The sequence below is a fragment of the Opisthocomus hoazin genome, chromosome 24 (assembly GCF_030867145.1).
Source record: "Opisthocomus hoazin isolate bOpiHoa1 chromosome 24, bOpiHoa1.hap1, whole genome shotgun sequence".
Classification (NCBI taxonomy): domain Eukaryota; kingdom Metazoa; phylum Chordata; class Aves; order Opisthocomiformes; family Opisthocomidae; genus Opisthocomus; species Opisthocomus hoazin.
Window position 1 is genome coordinate 6,710,023 of NC_134437.1, and position 17,851 is coordinate 6,727,873.

A 17,851-nucleotide genomic window follows, 5' to 3' on the forward strand; every position below is an offset into this window, starting at 1 on the left:
TGAGAGGGCTGCCAGACGCACGGGCTGAAATTCACGCTGGGTTTGGCCCTGGGAAGAAGCCGCAGAAGTTTGAGGCTGCGGTTTTTCAGGGAGGCGCAAGCAGAGCTGCTGAGCGTGGGCTGGTAGGAAAGAAGAGTAGCCCGACTCGAGCAGAAGCTTTGCAGCACATGGGCAGAGCTGGTCGAAGTTCTCACTGCTGGCTCACCTCTGCCCGCCGCTGCGGACAAATGGAAAGCCTGTTTCTCCAGGGCTGTCAGTTCAGCACCTTCCACCAGTTCTGCTAAGGCTGCAAAGGCTTGGAAATAATTAACTGCAAAGGAAAGAATTTCATCTCGGGTTTCTGCTGACTGACGACACAGGCAATTTATGATGCCACAAGAAGCTCAGGCTGGGATTATTTCTGTGTAACTCCCAACGCTGCTGCTTGGCAGCTCGGTGACTGTGTTGGAAGTGACTGGACTAGATTAATACCTTGTGGATTTGAACTATAAATTTCCACGAGTTTTGGGGGCTCAGCTTAGCTGAGTACAGGCTAGAGCTGCGGCACTCACAAGGTCCTCATCTCCCTTTCCCGGTGCCGGTAGGTGGGACTCCTCAGCATGGCTCTCCCCTTTCTCACTCAGCAGGTACCATCTCGCCCATCCGTCTCCAAAGGTGAGACCGCAAAGGCCTGGGCTGTGAGAACAGCACGGGATCAGGCTGCAAAGTGTCCTTCCTTGGCATCCTCAGCGGGCCTGGGCTGCCGCTCGCTCTCTGGAAAACGAAGCGAGCGGCTCCTGCTGCCTTGGGTGCTGGGCAGAGAAAATGTGGTGTCTGAGCCGGGCGCTCAGATGTCGCGGCTGAAGGACAGGTGTGTTTTGTTCCCACTTTTGGTCTGCAACGGGAGACGAGAGGCTGCTGCTCCGGTGGTGGTTCCGGCTGATGGATCCTACCCACACGTGCTGTGGATGCCTCCCTGCCTCTGCTGTGTGTTCCGAGGTCATCAGGCGAACGGCGCTGTTCAATCTGTTCTTCGCAGTGAGACACCGACCGCGCGTCTGCATGCTGGTGAACCAGCAGCTCTGACTCATGGCTGATGGGTGCTCCTCTGCCAAGGAGCCCACGTTCCCTCTCTCCGTGAGTGGACAGCCCTGGGTGGCATAAAGTACACACAGAAACGCGCCATCCAGGGATACGAGGAGCATCTGCTCCGTCCAGATGTTCAGTCATCTGATTATTTGTTAGATTGGAGGACAGGGACCCCCTTCAGTTATGTGAGGCACTCGCCGTTCCCAGATGTCCCCGCGAGTGTGGGGTGGGGGGAGAGCTGGCGTCGTGTGATGCCAGCAAGGAACAGAGGCAGAGGTTTCGTGCTTTTTGGAAAACACTTGAAAGGCCTTGGAGCTCTGGCTAATCTCCATTGTTCGTGTGTTTTCCGGCAGCAGAATGGCAGAGGAAGAACAGAAAGAGGCAAGAGAGCAGAGCTGAGAATTAGAACTGGAAGCCTTTCCCGTGCTCAGGCGAGCTTGGCAGAATCCGTCGTGGCAAATGGAGCTGGAGGCAGCAGAATCCAGGCTTCAGCTTGGCTCGGCTCGTAGACCCCGCAGAGCCTCCTTAGATCCGCGGGAGCTCTGTGAGTAGCCGAGCGCACAGCAGCCAGCCTCGCCGAAGCAGACGCGAGTGCAGCTGTCGAATTCAGCTGCGGAGCAGGGCAGGGGCCGGCGTTGCCCAAATTTGAGGACTTTTCGCCCAGAGCTGTTTTATGTCATTGATTTTTCTACAGGCTTAATTTCTTCTTCCCTAAACGAGACTCTTAGAACTACCCAGGCGCTGACCCATTATTAATGACCATTATTAATGCATATTAATACATGTGCAGCAATATGCTGCCAAATGACAGGCACCAAGTCGCCGGTAAATGTCCAGCAGAGCTGTGTGTTGTACCTGAAACGCGCTGAATTCCGTGTTCAGCCTTTAATCCCCCCCACTCCCAGCACGCTGCGTTTTAGCACTGTATGGGCTATTTGCAGAGCGCCGTTTTGGTCTGTCCACATCACTCTGTCCTAGCTGACGGGTAGGTAGTTTGAGATGCGTGGTTCCCACCTGAGTTTCGTCTCTGATGGAGACGTTTCCGAGTCCAGCTAAGCCTGAAACAGGCGTGACTTGAGGAATAGAGGTGGCGTGGCTATTTTTCTGTGCGGCTTCAACCAGGTACAGACTAAAGCAAGGCCAGAATAGACCTGGCATCGTCTAGAGCAGGGCCAGAAAGAGCTGTCCCTTCAGTATATCCCTCCCACTTCTATTCACCGAGGGGAAACATTGTGCAGCCCCCAAACTTTCCCCCTCAATACTTGTTCCCTTTCCTCTGCACCAGCAGAAAAGCTTTCTTAAAAAAGAGTCATTTTCAATTCAAGATTTTATATGTTTTGTTCCTGACGGTGAGTCAATGATTTTTCCAGTCCCTCCCCCACAATAAACAAGTGCAGGCTGAGTGTGGTCCAGAGGAAAATGTGAGTTACACATGTCCTGGCCGCATGCTTCTTCGGTACCAATGATAACCATATGGTGGCTTCCAGACCCCAGCTCTCCGACGAGGGGAAGCGTGAGCGAGAATCGGTGCAAGCTCCTGCGGAGTAGGTACATGACCCAGCCTTGCCTGTAGCTCCTTGCATGTGCCTGGCAAACCCCTTCACGGCCTACTGACCAGGGCTGCGGTGCCTTGTCTTGTGGTTCAGCCTCACCTAAGCTGAGGAGGATTGGGCTAATGAGCTTGGTTGAGAAACTCCTGGAGGACAGGAACCCTCATGTAATAAATTCCCGTCACTGAGCCCGCAGCTCCTGTTGCACTTCTCTGCTCCAGCACTTCGCTGGGGCGAGGGAAGCGTCCTGCCCATCGCCGATCCTTTCCGTGTGAGCACAGAAACGGCGTTTTCTGTTCTGGGACAGGAAATTAGAGGGGTTGGGAAAGGGCAGAGACAGGCCTCGGGCTAGTTTCAACGTTTAGGGGCAAACCAGGTACAACAGGCACATTATAATTTTGGCATCTCGCTCATCTAGGGCGCAAATACTACCTACCATGCCTAGCTAGACCAGCCCACCACCTGCTTGTCAAATTTGAGCCCTGTCCCCAAAGCAGTGCAGGAAGCACAGCGTGCAGCAGGCCCCCAGACCCCCTTGCGCACCGTGGGTGCGGAGCTCTCGGCTCCCCCTAAGTTGGCATCGTCGTCGCCGTTCTCTGCGGAGTGATAGGAAAAGGCGAAGCCCGGATGTCTCGGAAGACGTTATTCCCATCGCGACCTAAGTACCTGGGAAGACTGGGTCGTGGAAGAAGGTCCTCTCCCTTTGAGGCTGGTGTCTTAGGTTCTCTTTCTCCGAGCTCGCCGTGGCTCACACAGTGAGCGAGATTTCCCCGCGCACGGTTTCCCATTCCTCTTTGAAAACAGCCAGTCCCTGCAGGCACTCCGTGTCTCACTTACCTGTGTTTCTACTGCCTAATTTTGAGCTACTAGGGGAGCAAACGGGAGGAGGTTCGTTGATTATTTTCGGTGTAAAATCTCAGCTAGGTAACCTTTCTTAAAGCTGAGCTAAATACACAGCAAACACAAGCTTTGCTCAGGCAGCAGCTCACAGGAACTTGGCAGAGGCCTGCCTGCGTTTCAGAATCCTTGTCCTTTTTCTAGATGAAAGCCCTGCAGAAGGATTTGTTTTTCAGACAGAAGGCAAGCCAAGTTGGTGATTTCATCCCAAGGCAGGCTGTGTCAAGCTGGTCCTATTCAAACACGCAGGAAATCAACCTTGGAGCTCGTTCAGAAATGAGGATGGAGAGCAGGGGTAGAGAGGGGGCCCCCGAGGAGGACAAGAGCTTGGATTCTGAAGCTGAGCTCGGAACAAGCAGGGCAGATACCTGCTGTCGGTGTAGTGCTGTGGGGACCCGTCCCTCGCCCTCTGAAGGATTAACTGGCAAGGTTTCAAGTAGCATTTCTGAATTTCCAGCTCTTCCAAGAAGTTATCCCATCTCTGTCCTCGCAGAGCCCAGCATCGCTCTGCTAAGAGGTCAGGTGGCTACCGCAGGCGAAGGCAGATTTTCCCAGAGTCCCCTCATTCCAATACATTTTTTTTCTGTTTAAAGCAACCATTGTCCAATTAAAACAGTTGCTTTCTGAGCGTCAATGTGGATTACTGAGGAGAGAAAGAGGGGGAGCTTGCTCCGAGCAAGGGAATGGGGAGAAGGGAGAGGGAAGTGGAAGAGGGACCCCTGCAAAGCCCCTCGTTGCAAGATCATCACGTCAACGTTTGTAGAGCGGCTACGTAACACCAGCAGTAGAGGGGAGGCAGGGGATGGTAGAGATCAGAACTTTTGTTCTTGGGTCTGCCACAAAATCTCTGAGAACTTTGGGCAGTCCCTTCCCCGGGAGCAAGGGGAGCTCAGTGGGGAGAAACCTGGCGTCGCTCCATCCGCTGCATTTCTGCAGCTGCAACCTTGCCTGCTGGTGGGCGAAGGCACCGCTCCGGGAACCTCCGTCGCTGTGCGGCGTTCCGAATACAGTTATTCACACGGGAAATCAGCGGGAGAAGCCTGCTTGGGATGTGTGTGTGCGAGCTTGCGTGATTCTTCAGCCCTAAATAACGTCTGCGGGGGCTTCTGAGCAAGGCAGGCAGAGTTTGCTGTCACTGCTGGCAAAAGCTCCGACCTGCCCCTTTGCGCTCGCTCTGTCTGCAGAAGAACCTCAAGGACTCCAGTCCTTCCTTTCTAGCAATCGCTTTCATGGGTCCAGGTTTTAGTGGTTTGCTTTTTTTTTATTTTAAATCAAGCCCTTTCTGCTGTGAATAATACCCACAAAACGTTCGCAGCTTGGCCTGGAGGATGGGAAAAACGCAGCCGCCAAAAGCCAAGGCAGTTTCTTGATGTCGATGCTCATTAGGTGCTTTTTAACGATAGTGGCTGGTGCTGGGATCTGCCCACGCAGGCTGGAGGCTCAGGAAATACGATTTGGACACATCTGCTCCAGGAGATACTGTCAGACTTGGGGAGCATCTTGTGGTAATTAGGGGAATTCATTTCCTGACGTAGTCCAGGAGAGTTTTTTCCCGATGAATTTTTTCGTTTGTGGGATCCTTTAAAATTTTATTTCCTGTTTTTTTTTTTTTCCAATAACTGGGGGGTTCCCAGGCGATATTTAGACCCTGTGTTCACATACATAGCACCTTCCTCCTTGCTGCGAAGCACCTGGCAAAGCTGGGTAAGAAGTATTTTGGAAGCAAAGGAAGAGAAACTAGCAGCCACGGGCTCGAAATACAACCTAGAGTTGTGGACCTTTCCTGTTTTGTATCCCTGCCATATCTTCTCCCTTCTCCCTCCTCGTTTCCCAGCCTACGTGGGTGCATCTGCTCGCCAGACAGAAAGCCCCTGCGAGACCCCGGTGCCGGGGTTGAAGCAGACCGGAGTTTTGACTCTGCTTTCCCAAACACTGCCCTGAGCTCTCCCCCGCTCGCTGCTGTGCGAGGGGTCCGCGCTCACTCGTGAAAGACAGTCAGTTTTGAAATCCTGTGCGTTCTGTTCCCATTCTTACTCTTTCGTGTAAAAAAAAAACCCTGGCTGCCAAGAAAGCCAATGGTATCCTGGGGTGCATCAAGAAGAGTGTGGCCAGCAGGTCGAGGGAGGTTCTCCTTCCCCTCTACACTGCCCTGGTGAGGCCTCATCTGGAGTACTGTGTCCAGTTCTGGGCTCCCCAGTTCAAGAAGGATGAAGAGCTACTGGAGAGAGTCCAGCGCAGGGCTACAAGGATGGTGACGGGACTGGAGCATCTCCCCTACGAGGAGAGGTTGAGGGAACTGGGCTTGTTCAGCCTGAAGAAGAGAAGTCTGCGAGGGGACCTTATAAATGCCTACAAATATCTGAAGGGTGGGTGTCAGGAGGATGGGGCCAAGCTCTTTTCAGTGGTGCCCAGTGACAGGACAAGGGGCAATGGGCACAAACTGAGGCACAGGAAGTTCCGTCTGAACAGGAGGAGGAACTTCTTCCCTCTGAGGGTGACGGAGCACTGGCCCAGGCTGCCCAGGGAGGCGGTGGAGTCTCCTTCTCTGGAGATATTCCAGACCCGCCTGGACAAGATCCTGTGCAGCCTGCTGTAGGTGACCCTGCTTCGGCAGGGAGGTTGGACTAGATGACCCACAGAGGTCCCTTCCAACCCCTATTATTCTGTGATTCTGTGATTCTGTGTGTTTAAATCAGCACATTTCCAAATAAGGTTTTTGCGTGCTCGCTGCGGATCTCCGCGCTCGCTCCTTGGACCTCAAATGCTTTCTGTAGCGCTGAGCAGTGACAGGGTTACGTTAACCTCTCCGCTCAGCTCGGCACATTTATTCCCTCAAAACCAACACAGCAGCTGTAGACGCTGACATCTGAAACAGTCCTGGCTCTCTTCTTCATGGCACCGAGTTGCTCTCTGGGCTGTGTGGATTGCACGGAGTGCCCTGCAGTGGACGCAGGCCAGGAAAGCAGGTGCTCAAGGACGATGAACCCTTAGGGAGGAAAATACAGGCTCGGGGGCTGTTTTCCTGTTGGCCGCTCTTCCCATCGGAACAGGCGACCGCTGCCCTCTGAGGCAGAGGCAGGGTGACTCCCAGTTCAGCTGGCTAACTGGTCGCCTGGGAGCAGTTTCACTTGGCATGGAGGAAGCTGCTTGGGCAGCTGGCTAGACTGGGTGGACACTGGGCTGTTCTGTCAGTGGTGGGGACCAGGTGGGTTCACTTCAGGCCAGGCTTGGTTTGGGGCCAGGTGCAGCTCGACCCAAATCTGTCAATTAGGCTAAACTTGAGCAACCTGCCTGGGTATAAATGCTGCTCCTCGGGGGAGAAGAGCTGGCTAGCTCTGCCTTCTGCTTGGGGAGCTTCCGCAGCCCTTCCTGGGGAGCTGGAAACCTGAAGGAGAGGAGCTGGAAACCTGAAGGAGAGGAGCTCAAGTGGGAACGTGGTGTTGCAGGAGGTGAAGGTCGGAGACCTTGGCTGAAACTCCTCTGCATCAGATGGAGGAGACCAGGCTGTGCTGCTTTTGGGATCCTGTGGTTGGCAACAGGCTGAAAAACCAAGGTGGAAAGTGAGTAGTACAGCCTAATGCTGAAGTGCAAATGCCCTTTGAGTTGGGGTGGAGGGAGTAAAGCTGTGCAGTGACTGTATTTCTACCAAGTCACACTCTGGGGAGCGGAGAGCTTGGGAATGCTGCTGGGAGAGGAGGCAAGGGTGCCTGTGTTTTAGCTTATGAAAAAGATCTCTGAGAAAGCAAAGGTCATCTTGGAAAAGCCTGCATTGAGTCTCAGAAACTTGTGAAAGTAATGCAGGGCTTCCCCTTGCTCCTTACTTTCCATTTCTAGCCTGACTGGCTGCTGGAGCCCTTCCCTGGGTGGCTGGGGTTCTCGAAGGCCTTTCCTCTCCCTGAAGCAGGGGCAGATGACAACAACAAATGGCTGTCTTGAAGAACCGAAGCTTTTTTTGGAGCAGCTCTCTGGTTCGTATCCAGATGACCGTGCTGGGAGGACAGCGTGATCAAAAGGTGCTGGGAAGATGCAGCTGACCTGAAGGTAGGGGGAAGAACTTGCTTCAGTGTGAGCTGTTGAAGGTACCTGGGAGGTGGGCTGGGAGGGTGAGGGTGCTGCTTCGCTCAGTGCCTTTTGCCTGCGCCGCGGTCGCGTTGGTGCGGAGACTGGAACAGTTTTAATTTTGTTCCTAATTTAATGCGCTGTGCACTGCTCGTAAAAATCAGTGGTGTGGTTGCCTGGTGGGGAGGTGAAAGCTGCTTACCTGACACATACAGTGAATAACAATGAGAATTAAGTTCCACGTCTCAGAATTGTTTCTGCCTTCTCTGTTTCTTACCACCCCTGTTGTTAATTTTCCTTTGACTTCCCCATTTGTTTTTTCCAGCCTGTGGAAGCCGAATGCTCAGAGGTGACTGCCCGGCATCCATCTGTGTTGGTTTTGAATTGGGGAAGGTTGTGACCCAGCAGCAGGAGATTTGGTGGATTCCCCTGCGTGTGCTGAGATCAGGTATGGTTATGGAGGGGTCTCTGGGTGGAGGGGGAGCCTGTGTTATGGCACGGTAGTTCTGTGCCTGCCCAGGGCAGGGGGAATGGAGGTGGTGGTCACGGGGCTTGTGTCTTTCAGGAGTCATTTTTTGTTGCCTGATACTAAGAAATGAGGGGTTGTCATGGTTACCGGCCTCCTCTTCCTGGTCTTGCCAAATGTCTTCTCCAGAGCCCCGGGCTGGGAGCAGGATTCAGCGTTTCTCTCCTGTTGAGATCGTGCTCCGATCCAAGCACCTTGAATTTCAAAGGTGCCTGCTTTGCCACGCTGCTGTGACGTCTGCGGTGTCTCTAGAGCCTTTGGTACCTCTGCCTTCCTGCTGATGCTTAAGAACAGGGAAGAAACATGCAGTAAAAAGGACTGATGGGCATCCTTCGGGATGCAGAGCTGCAGGGTGTCTGGGTGGGCCTGTGGGCTCTTGGTTCCCTGTACCGTGCGCGGTCTCAGGGACTCAGTGCAGGCGGTGCCTCCTGCAGAACAGCTCTAAGGTGTCAGAGATAGCTCTGTCTTCTCTCTTGTCCTTGTTTTCTGTGTGCAGACCACACCGTGTCTAGTTAGAAGGTGACCTGAACCATGGGGGTCAGTCTCTGCAAACCTTATGGCTTGAATCTGACTTTTATTTTCCCCCTCTTTGTCTCAGTGCCAGTAGAAGAAGCTCGAGGGGGAGATGAACAGATGAGCAAGGAGTCTGTTTGGGGGTTTTTTGAGCTGGCTTTGGTCAGCATCGCTTTAGGGAGCGAACAGAGCTCTGAAAAAGGGCTCGTGCGAGTCCCGTGCAGCAAGGGGATGGCAGGGACCGCAGCAAGCCATGCTGCAGACATTCTTGGAGGCGGAGGAAGGTGAAGAGCCTCAAAGGAAATGTGAGGTCATTTCCCTTTTAACATAGTACATTTCAGAGATGCTTGAACAATTAATCAATATCTAAATCTGCAGTCCATTACAGGGCTTGGCGACGTGCTATTTTATAGTCTGACAAATGGGAGCCTGCCTGTGCTAATAGACCGAATCCCCGAGCTGCAGTAAAGGTTACTCTCGCATGGCGAGTGATAACTTGCTCCTCCCTGCCTCTTTTGAGATGAGGTCAATTACATTTACCATTTATGGAAGGTGTTCTTCCAATTAAAATGACGAGGAATCCACTTTTGCTTTCTTTATTTTAACCTTTTAAAGTATTAACCACTACCACAAACCTGGGAATGGGGGGCAGGGGAGTCTCTCGGCGCAGGCGGCCAAGTGTTACAGCATAGCTTTGGCTTCGGGCGCCGAGGCTGCTGGTGAGCCCCTTCGTAGCCCGTGCTGGAGCATCTGGTCGTGATGGAAGGTCAGCTGGGCAACGGAGTCGGGTCCCACCTCCTGCGTGAGTGCCTGGACTGTGGGGGCTGAGCAGCTGTGTCCGGTGTGCTGGGCTCGGAGCTGGGAGTCTGCGTGGCTCAGGACGCTCCTGGGGAAGGAGCTCGGCTGGCGAGGTCGTGCCGGGAGGTGCAGGCTGCAAACCCTTCCAGTTCTGGCTCCCGGGTGGCTCGAGTGCCTCTGAGGAGGGTGCTGGGCTCGCCGGTTGCCTGGGCGTCCCCAGCCCTCCAAACGGGGTCCCGGGGAGGTGTTCTTGGCATGAGGTGTGCGTGTCAGGAGGCCTTGTGCGTACAGCAAGGATCCCTTTCTGCTTTGCTAGCTCTGCAGCTGGTGGTGTTGGCCAGCACTGACTCCTCTGTCCTGCTTACCTGGTTTAAAACAAGTTGGGTGTCTCATCCTTTGGCTTAACGAACCTGCCCATAATGGTGCAGGATGACATTGGGTGTTTTTTGTTTTTTTTTTTGTACCTACCTCCTTCATTCTCCAAAAACCAGATCACGCTTCTCTCGCTGCTTACTGGGAGCAGTGGACAGGGATCCACTCCTGGCTGTCCCGTTAGTTAACCTCGGCCCCTCTGGAGATGGAGAGGGAATGGACTGCTGCGTCTGCTTTGGGGGTTATGGGTCAGCAGTGTCACAGCAGTGTAAAGGCATTAATCATCTAATTAGCATTAATAGGGCCATTACTATCTTAATAAAATGACCGATTATGACGTTGCACTTGTATTTGAGGTTTAGCAGCTGCAGCAGCCTGACTGAATTGTATGTTTGTTAATCCTCCATCAGGGTGTTCTGTTTCACTGAGTGATGTTTATTTAACATGCAATAAGTGTCTTAGCGAACCTCTATGAAGGGCATATGTGAAAACCTTAATTTGAAGCATTACAGGAGAGAGGGAGACTGTTCAATTCATAAAATCCTATTTAAACACTGCGAGCTCCAGACCCCAGCCAGTGCCAAAGCAAACAGTATCCTGTAAGCTCCGTGCCAGATGTCTCATGTGGGGTATACTCCAGGTCCAAAGAAAATAAGGTCTGAGGGGAACAGTTTGGCCATTGAATCTCCAATCCAGCCTATATAAAGGGGTTTCGTTTCCATTCAGGAAATGCAGACCTCTTCTCTGTGGATCCTGTTCAAAGTGTGTTTGCTGAACGATTCTTCCCAGCAGCAGCAGTTCTCAGTAGCACCTACGCCTGGGAGCAGAAACTGGATCTGGTGGGAAGGTTTGGGATGTTTCCCAAACCTCTCTTTGTGCTTCTGAGAAAGAAGAGACAGTAAATCGCGTAGAGGCATCTCTGGCCGCTTCGTGTGGCACCAGCTGGTACCCAGGTTGGTGTTCAACACCCTGGCTGTTCTGGGTCAGGCGTGAGATGAAGCCTTAGCTAACCCAAGTTCATTTTTCTTGTGTGTCCTATGACTTTAGGTAACTTGCTACCGTGGTTCGTCGTGCTCTGGGCCGGCCACTGCAGGATACTGGGGAGCTGAGCTTTGGGAGACAGAGGTGGTGCCCCTGGAGAGCCTGACTTCGCTCTGAGCCTGGCCTGTTTGGTTCTGGGTGCCTCGGTACGGTACGTGGCAGGTAGGTGCGTGTCCGTTTTGCCTGTGTTCAGAGGCAGTTGGGTGCGAGCCAGGTCTGAGCAGGCACCCTGTAGCGGCGGTGAACTCGGTTGAGAGGTAGGATCCTTTAGTGCTGATCTGGCACCGAGTTCATGCAGCCACACGACTCCTGCTTGGCTCAGACGCAGGCAGAGCACATGTATAGACGTGACAGAAGCTGTGTCTTGAGCTTCTCTGAGCTTTTATAGTAACTCAGCTCCAAATCCAAGCACAGGCACTCCGATGCCAACCTGCTGGGCCAGGACCAGGTGATGTGCTCACCTTTCCTTCTGCCTATCTGTGACCCCGTCCCGCTGGGTGGGGGAGGGAGGGATGGGCAGCCCTGGCAGCCTTCAGGGTGAGCCACGTTCGCTTTGGGTGAAACGCAGTGATTGGAGAGGGACCAAGGCTTAAGGCTCCTGGGTGCTCTTGCCCACCCTGCGCTGTCTCCCCGGGGGAGGCAGCGTCATCTCTGTGAAACATCTTTGCTGGAGTGAAGCCTGCTGCGTGTCTGTATGAGGTCATCTGCTGCAATAGTGATGTCCTCTGTGTTTTCTCCTTACCGAGGTGGTTCTGAAGTGTCGTCCTGCCTTGGAGAAGGAAGCGGAGGGGCTGAGAGGATTGCCTGAGGCCATTCCACGAGGCTGGCATGGAAGCTGTCCCTTCTCCAAGGGAGGATCCTGTATGGGCAAGAGTGTCATCTCCCTCCTCCGCGGCTCCTGTCATCTTAAACTCCTGCCTTCCTTCAGTCATGGTGCAAGGTATGGCTGGAAGGGCTCTCCAGCTTGCCGAGCTCTCCTTGCCGCTCTGACCGCGTCCGTGGCCTGGGTGCCAGCGAGCCCGGCAGGGCTCTGCTTGGGGCGAGGGTCTCGCTAGCTGCTGCGTGGGGCTGGAGGCCTTGCCGCTCTTGGCCAGCAATTTACCTTTCCTTGCTTGTAATCTCTTCGGGGCAGCAAGCCAAGCAGCCCCACGGGTGTGATCGAAAGACGGGATAAATATTCCAAGTGGCTTCATCTATAGGAACAAGCGCGTGGGGGAGGGAATGAGTTCATCTCCTCCGCGCTCTTGGCCACGGCAGGGCTGTTCCTGTGTTCCCCCGCGTGCCGCGGTGGGGTGATCGCTCTGTCCCTTCCCTGGAAGAAGAGATTCATCTGAACCTGCCTCTTGGGAGGCAGCCGAAATGTTCCTTTTCCTCTCGTCCCATGACTGCTAGGGAATATCCAGTGCCTTGCGTTGTCAGGAATAATTCTGCTGTCCGGGAGACTGGTGCATTCCTGGAGGTTGGCTGCTTCCTCGCATGCGCTGGTTTAGCTGCTTTCTCCCAGGTTGGTGCCTTCAGCCCTTAATAATTTCTCTTCTTGGAGTAGCAGGTGGTTGCAGCTTGCCTGCAGGAAGAGGTCTGACCTACAGCAAAGGACATCACGGCTCTTTCCCTGCCTCTGCCCTAGCCCCAGCGACCACGGCTGCGGTCGAGCTGCGGAACACGCAGCCCCTCCGAAACCCCCCTGGCAGCAGGACAAAAACGAAGTGTGTCCCTGTGGTTTAAGGAATGGCTAAACCAGTCTGCAGGCTTTCCAATCCCATCAGTCCCACTTAAAAAAACAAACCAGCAAAACAAAAGCACAGAAGCTTACTGACAGAAGTTGTAACTACATTTTTTTTCTGTATAGAGCTGCCCAAACAGGCGGGGTGAAGCTGGTGTGAGCTTGTGTGCGGCGAGTGGGACGGAGCAGCGTGAAAGGCGACCTGATACCCTGTCACGCTGAAGATGTCTCAGGCTTCTGTCGGTCACCGAGCTGCGGGCAGGAGGGTGAGTGAGAACTGTGCTTGGGGGAGTGGGGTGAGGTGGCGTTTCTGAGAGGGGAGGAATCCCATCTCTGATGGGGAGTGTTCCGAGTTTCCCCTCTATCTGCTCCCAGCTCGGACTCTTCTGTTCCTCAGGGTGCTTGCCCAGGGCTGTTGTATCTGAGTGTTTAAACAGCCGTAAGCCTGTTTATTTACTAAGGCTATAAACTCTTGAAATATGAATTCATCGTGGTGCAGATGCCTTGTTTTAACAGGCAGGCTGGCTCTTGGCTAGCGTGACAACAGTGACAGACCTCCCAGCCGCTCTGCCGAGTCTCTGGCAAGGGCAAGTGTCCTTGCACGGGCAGCTTCTGCCTTCCAGAGATCCAGGCAGACTCAGGGGGGTGATTTCTCTCTCTGGGTTTATCTGCTAAGCGTTCTGGGGAACACAGCAGCCAGCGCAGGCCTCCGATGGATGAACCGTGTGCTCCAGTCATCTTGTGCTTGCTGGGATTTGCTGGAAAACTCATGAGCTGTCCAGTATCTTCCAGGTGTTAGCAGCAGCTCTTTCCAAAAGAAACTGTGAGGCTGATAGTCAAGGAGCTTTTCCTAGTGGAGTTTTCTTCCTGACCCCAGGTGAGCCTGAGGTGTGTGGCTCTTGAACACCGAAACCAGCAGTGTCCAGTGCTCAGTCAGGCCTCAGACTTGGTAACTGGAAGAATTCATCCAGAAACACGTAAACATCACACTTTGACTGCACAAGGTGTAAATTCTCGTTGGTTAACTCCTGTCTCAAGTGCCCGAGCTTGGCAGTTTGACCAGTGAAGATGAAAAGTCACCGAGGTGGCAGCTGTCAGCTCGCTGCCCCTGGCCGTTGTGTGGGCTGCGGGTTTTCCTGTGGGCGCTGATGTTTCTCCTCTCGTTAGAAGCTGCTCGTGGCCCCGAGCTGAGTGTGGCCCGAGCAGCCCGGGGCCCAGATGCTGTGTGAGAGCTGTGTTGATGGGGCTGACTGGCTCTGGCAGGTTCGCAGCCGTTAATCATCCGCCTTACCTGTCCTGCGCTGTGTAAGCTGTCGCCTCGGCTAATTCCTGGAACCACAAGAACTGGAGATGGGAGAGATGTGAGGTCATCCAACTCCTCCATTTTCCCCCCATGGGGGAAGGCTTGTTCCCTACACTAGATTTTCCTGTACTGGGTCCAGTTTTAAGTGACTCAAGCAGCAGGGTTTTTGCCGTTTCCCTTGGGAGCCTGGCAGACTTCTCGCCATGAGAGAGGTTTTCCTCGTCCTCCACCTGATCCGTTCCCCTCCTCGATTCCAGCCTTCAGCTGGAAGAGTGGCCAGCGCAGAGCTGCAGCGGGCTAATGCTCATCAGATGGCTCGAGTACTGATTAACTCCTTCGGGGTCACTTTGCATGTCCTGAATAAAAAGGCTTTTAGAGGAGAAGGTTACGGTGATGCTGGAAGAGTGACGAGCACTGATAGCGTGGGCAGCGTGAGCACCCAGAGCTGTGCTGATGCATGGGAGCTATGGCTTTGGGGCAGATTTTCTTCTGTGGAATACAAGTGTACTTGCAACTGGTGGAAACTGGTGAGATGACCCCGGGAATGTTCAGCTACACGGCACACTGAACACATGGCAACTGCTGGTTTGATTTTTAGGAGCTGCTTGTGCTGAGCACTAATAGAGAAGCTTGATTTTTTTATTTTTTTTTTTCTTAAGCTGAGGATTTTCCAAGGTCAGGCCTTGGGTACGCTGTCAAATGGGAGCCCGCACAGGAAGGGGGAAATAAATGTTGAAAGCGTGGGGAAGGGACAGAACTAGCAGCAAGGCCGGTGGTCCACCACTGAGATGATTGCAGCAATATTTAGGGCGAGCTGGGAAGCTGGTTGTGGTTAGGAGGTCTGTGGTAGCGTGGTATCCCCTGTGATGGGGAGCTTTGCTCTTCATTGAGGAAATAGAGGGTGGGCAGTGGGTCTGTGCTCCTTTCATGACCTCCTGCCGCACAGCTGGTCCTTCCAAGCCCCTTCCAAAGGGAGGAACCGCTGCTTTCGTGGGGACGAGAGGCTCCTCTGCGCTGATGAGCGCTGTGGCCATGCTGGGGAGGGCGAAAGCCCGAGAACCTGACTAATGGGGACGTGAAGACCCACCGTCCACGTGGCCTGATTCACCCGAGGGCTGCGCAGATGGAGCCCTTCCTCCAGGAACGTTTGATCGCGCACCGCTGAGGTCACCCTTCTGGCGAGCGCCCGCCGCGGTGGAGACCCAGTCATCTGGCAGCGCGTTGCTTACTGCGGTCTCCAAGGCAACGCTCCATGCCCGTTCCTCCTTGGAAGCTCTGCTGCTTCGTAAAGAAGCTGTCATCCTGCTTACAGTAAGTGCAGCAGATGTGAAAGGTTTTTACCTTTGCCAGTGAACTCTAGACCGGGACGCCGTCGCTCTGAGGAGCGGTGCTGCCTGGGGCATAGCACTTAGAGCTGAAGGGTGCTGTCTGCCCGCTCGTGGGGTCACAAGCTGTCTTTCTGTCCTGCCAGTGACCCTCTCCAAGCCCGCTGCTGTGCTAGCACGAAGAGCCTGGGCTGCCCCGAGGATGGCTGGAGATCCCTGCCGAGGCAGGGCCTTGCCACGCTGGCACATGCCACGCCAAGAATCGTTTCCAGATGAAGGTTCCCAAGGTGGGTTTACCAGTCCTGTGGTGTTTTAGTGCTGCTGGTAAGGAATCACAGAATGGCTGGGGTTGGAAGGGACCTCTGTGGGTCATCTAGTCCAACCCCCTGCCGAAGCAGGGTCAGAGCAGGCTGCACAGGACCTTGTGCAGCTCAGTCATGTCCCGTGGGGCTGTTACCCGCCTCCTGTGTCTCAGAACAAGTCCTCTGAGCTGCTCAGAGAGGGGCTGTGAGTTGGGGTAGGGTGGGTGCTTTGTCTGCTGGCTATGCCCAAGACAGAAAGCAGCTCCATCGGGGCCGTGCTGAGCACTGCCAAAGCTCAGCGTGGAACTGGGAGGCTGGAGGTTTGTGTTCCGTCACCTGCAGCTCCCTAAGAGGCTGCTCTTGTTCTTCCTTTTCAGGTTCCTCAGTAATATGGAGATCGGGGTCTGGTGCTTCCTTCCTGCTGAGGGGATTCTGCGTTGGTGGGGGAAAAACTCTGTATGCTGTTTGTGTGAAAGACCCACACTGCTGGGCTCTAGGTGGACCTGAGGCCTCTGTCCAGCTCCAAAATGGGTGTTTAGTGTATGTTCTTCATCTCGGGGTCATCAGAGACTGGTGAGAGGCTCCTGTCTCTCTGGAGAAAGCCAAGGCTGCTGTCTCGGCGCGGACAAACCATCCGATGGCTGGAGTGAAGTGAGGGGATGGTAAGAGCTGGCTCAGGCAAAGCATCTCCTCTTCACTACGTGTGACAGCGTGCTCCTGAGTTCTGGAAGCTGCTGTCCTTGTGCCCGGCTGTGAGCCCTGGGCGGGAGAGCGCTGGGGTGGGTGCTCCGGCACGCTGGGCAACGCGTGTGGGGACGGCGGCGGGTGGAAGGGCTCTCCCTGCTGCCACGGGCGCCGTCGCGGAGCAGCCATACGAGGGGCGATTCGAGGGCCGGAGGTAACTTGCTGCTTTCTTGCTTGCAAGCCCTAAAAGCTCTTTTTTTAATCTATTTTGTCCACAGCTTGCAAGTGATGGGGACAGGCTGGTGTTATAGCCCGGGGTAGCATGAGCTGAAGCTTTGCTGGTGAGCAGGCACGTGAGACTCTGTCTCCCTGGTAAGACAAACCCTGAAATGTTTGTAGTTTCTTTTTTTTCCCCCGCTTTCAGCTCTGCTTGGGCAACAACCAGACCCCGGCCTGGTGCTCTTGCTGTGCGTGGCCATGGGGAGCGGCTGGGCTGCCCCAGCCAGGCTTTCCCAGCAGTCGCGGGGATGTTTTCCTTCGATTCATCAGCTGTAATTCCTCCCGAGGGCCTGGCTCGCTGTCCCGGTGCTTCACCTCCCGCAAGCCATCCGTTCCCCTTCGGGATGGGCTGCTCGGGGCGCTGACCTCCAGGCAGCCTTGCCTGGGGTGGCTTCCAGGGGACGCGGCTGTGTCCCGGCAGCTCCCAGCAGCGCGAGATCCCCTGGGCTCCCTGACCCTGGTGTTTGTGCTTGGCTTCCTGGGCTGAGGCGTTGCCCACAGGGATCTAACTGGGCTCCCTGATCTTTGCTTTTCTCACAGTTTCTAAGACGACCGAGGTGCCAGTGTGAGACCCTCGGATGGATGTTGTGTGCTCCCCTCTGCCTCCGAGCTGCTGCTGGACCACGCCAACCCCTCACCTTGCTGCTTCTGGGTGTGAGTGCCAGCACTTCCCACCCCAGCCGGGCAGCGTTTCACCCTGCCAGCTCTGAGCACCAACCAGAGCTGGGTGGGTACAGAGGGGGAATAGTTTAGGAACTGCTGGTGGACGGAGAGGGGAAACCCAGCAGGCTGCTGGCCATCTGAGGCTTGGACCTTCAACCCGAGGTGGGACTTTCCAGACTGATTCACTTTTTTTTTTCCCCCCCCGAAATTACTTCACTTCGCAGCTGGCCTGGCCCACAAGGTGCCTGCGAGCTGCCTGGCTGGGCTCTCCAGCCAGCGCTGCCTACACGGGTTTCCCTTCCCTGCCCGCTGACTCTTTCTTTCTCCCCTTGGCTCCCTCCTCGGAGACCTGCCCCTTGGCCGCTGGCCCTGGCTGCCTTCTTGGTGAGGATTCAGGAGCCCTTCTGCCTTGGCCGAGAGGGACATCTAGTGGGGTCGGAGCTTGGGGACCTGGTGCTTGTTTTATTAAAAAAAAAAAATAAAAAAATTTCTATGTATTTATTTTTTTCATCCCTAGGAAGGGCTGGTTTGTGTAGGAGCTGAGTACTGGTGCCCTCGGAGCCAAGGGGACCTCTGGTGGGCCAGTTCACGGGGTGATTCTGTCTCCACCCGGTGCTGTGGGGGTCTCAGGGCTCTCTGCTCCCCCAACATGCTCTGGAGGTGCCTCTCCTCCAGCGAGGAGGTGTCTCCTGGCCTGATCTGGCGCGATGGGCCCTGGGGACACTAGCTGGGTGCCGAAGGAAAGAGC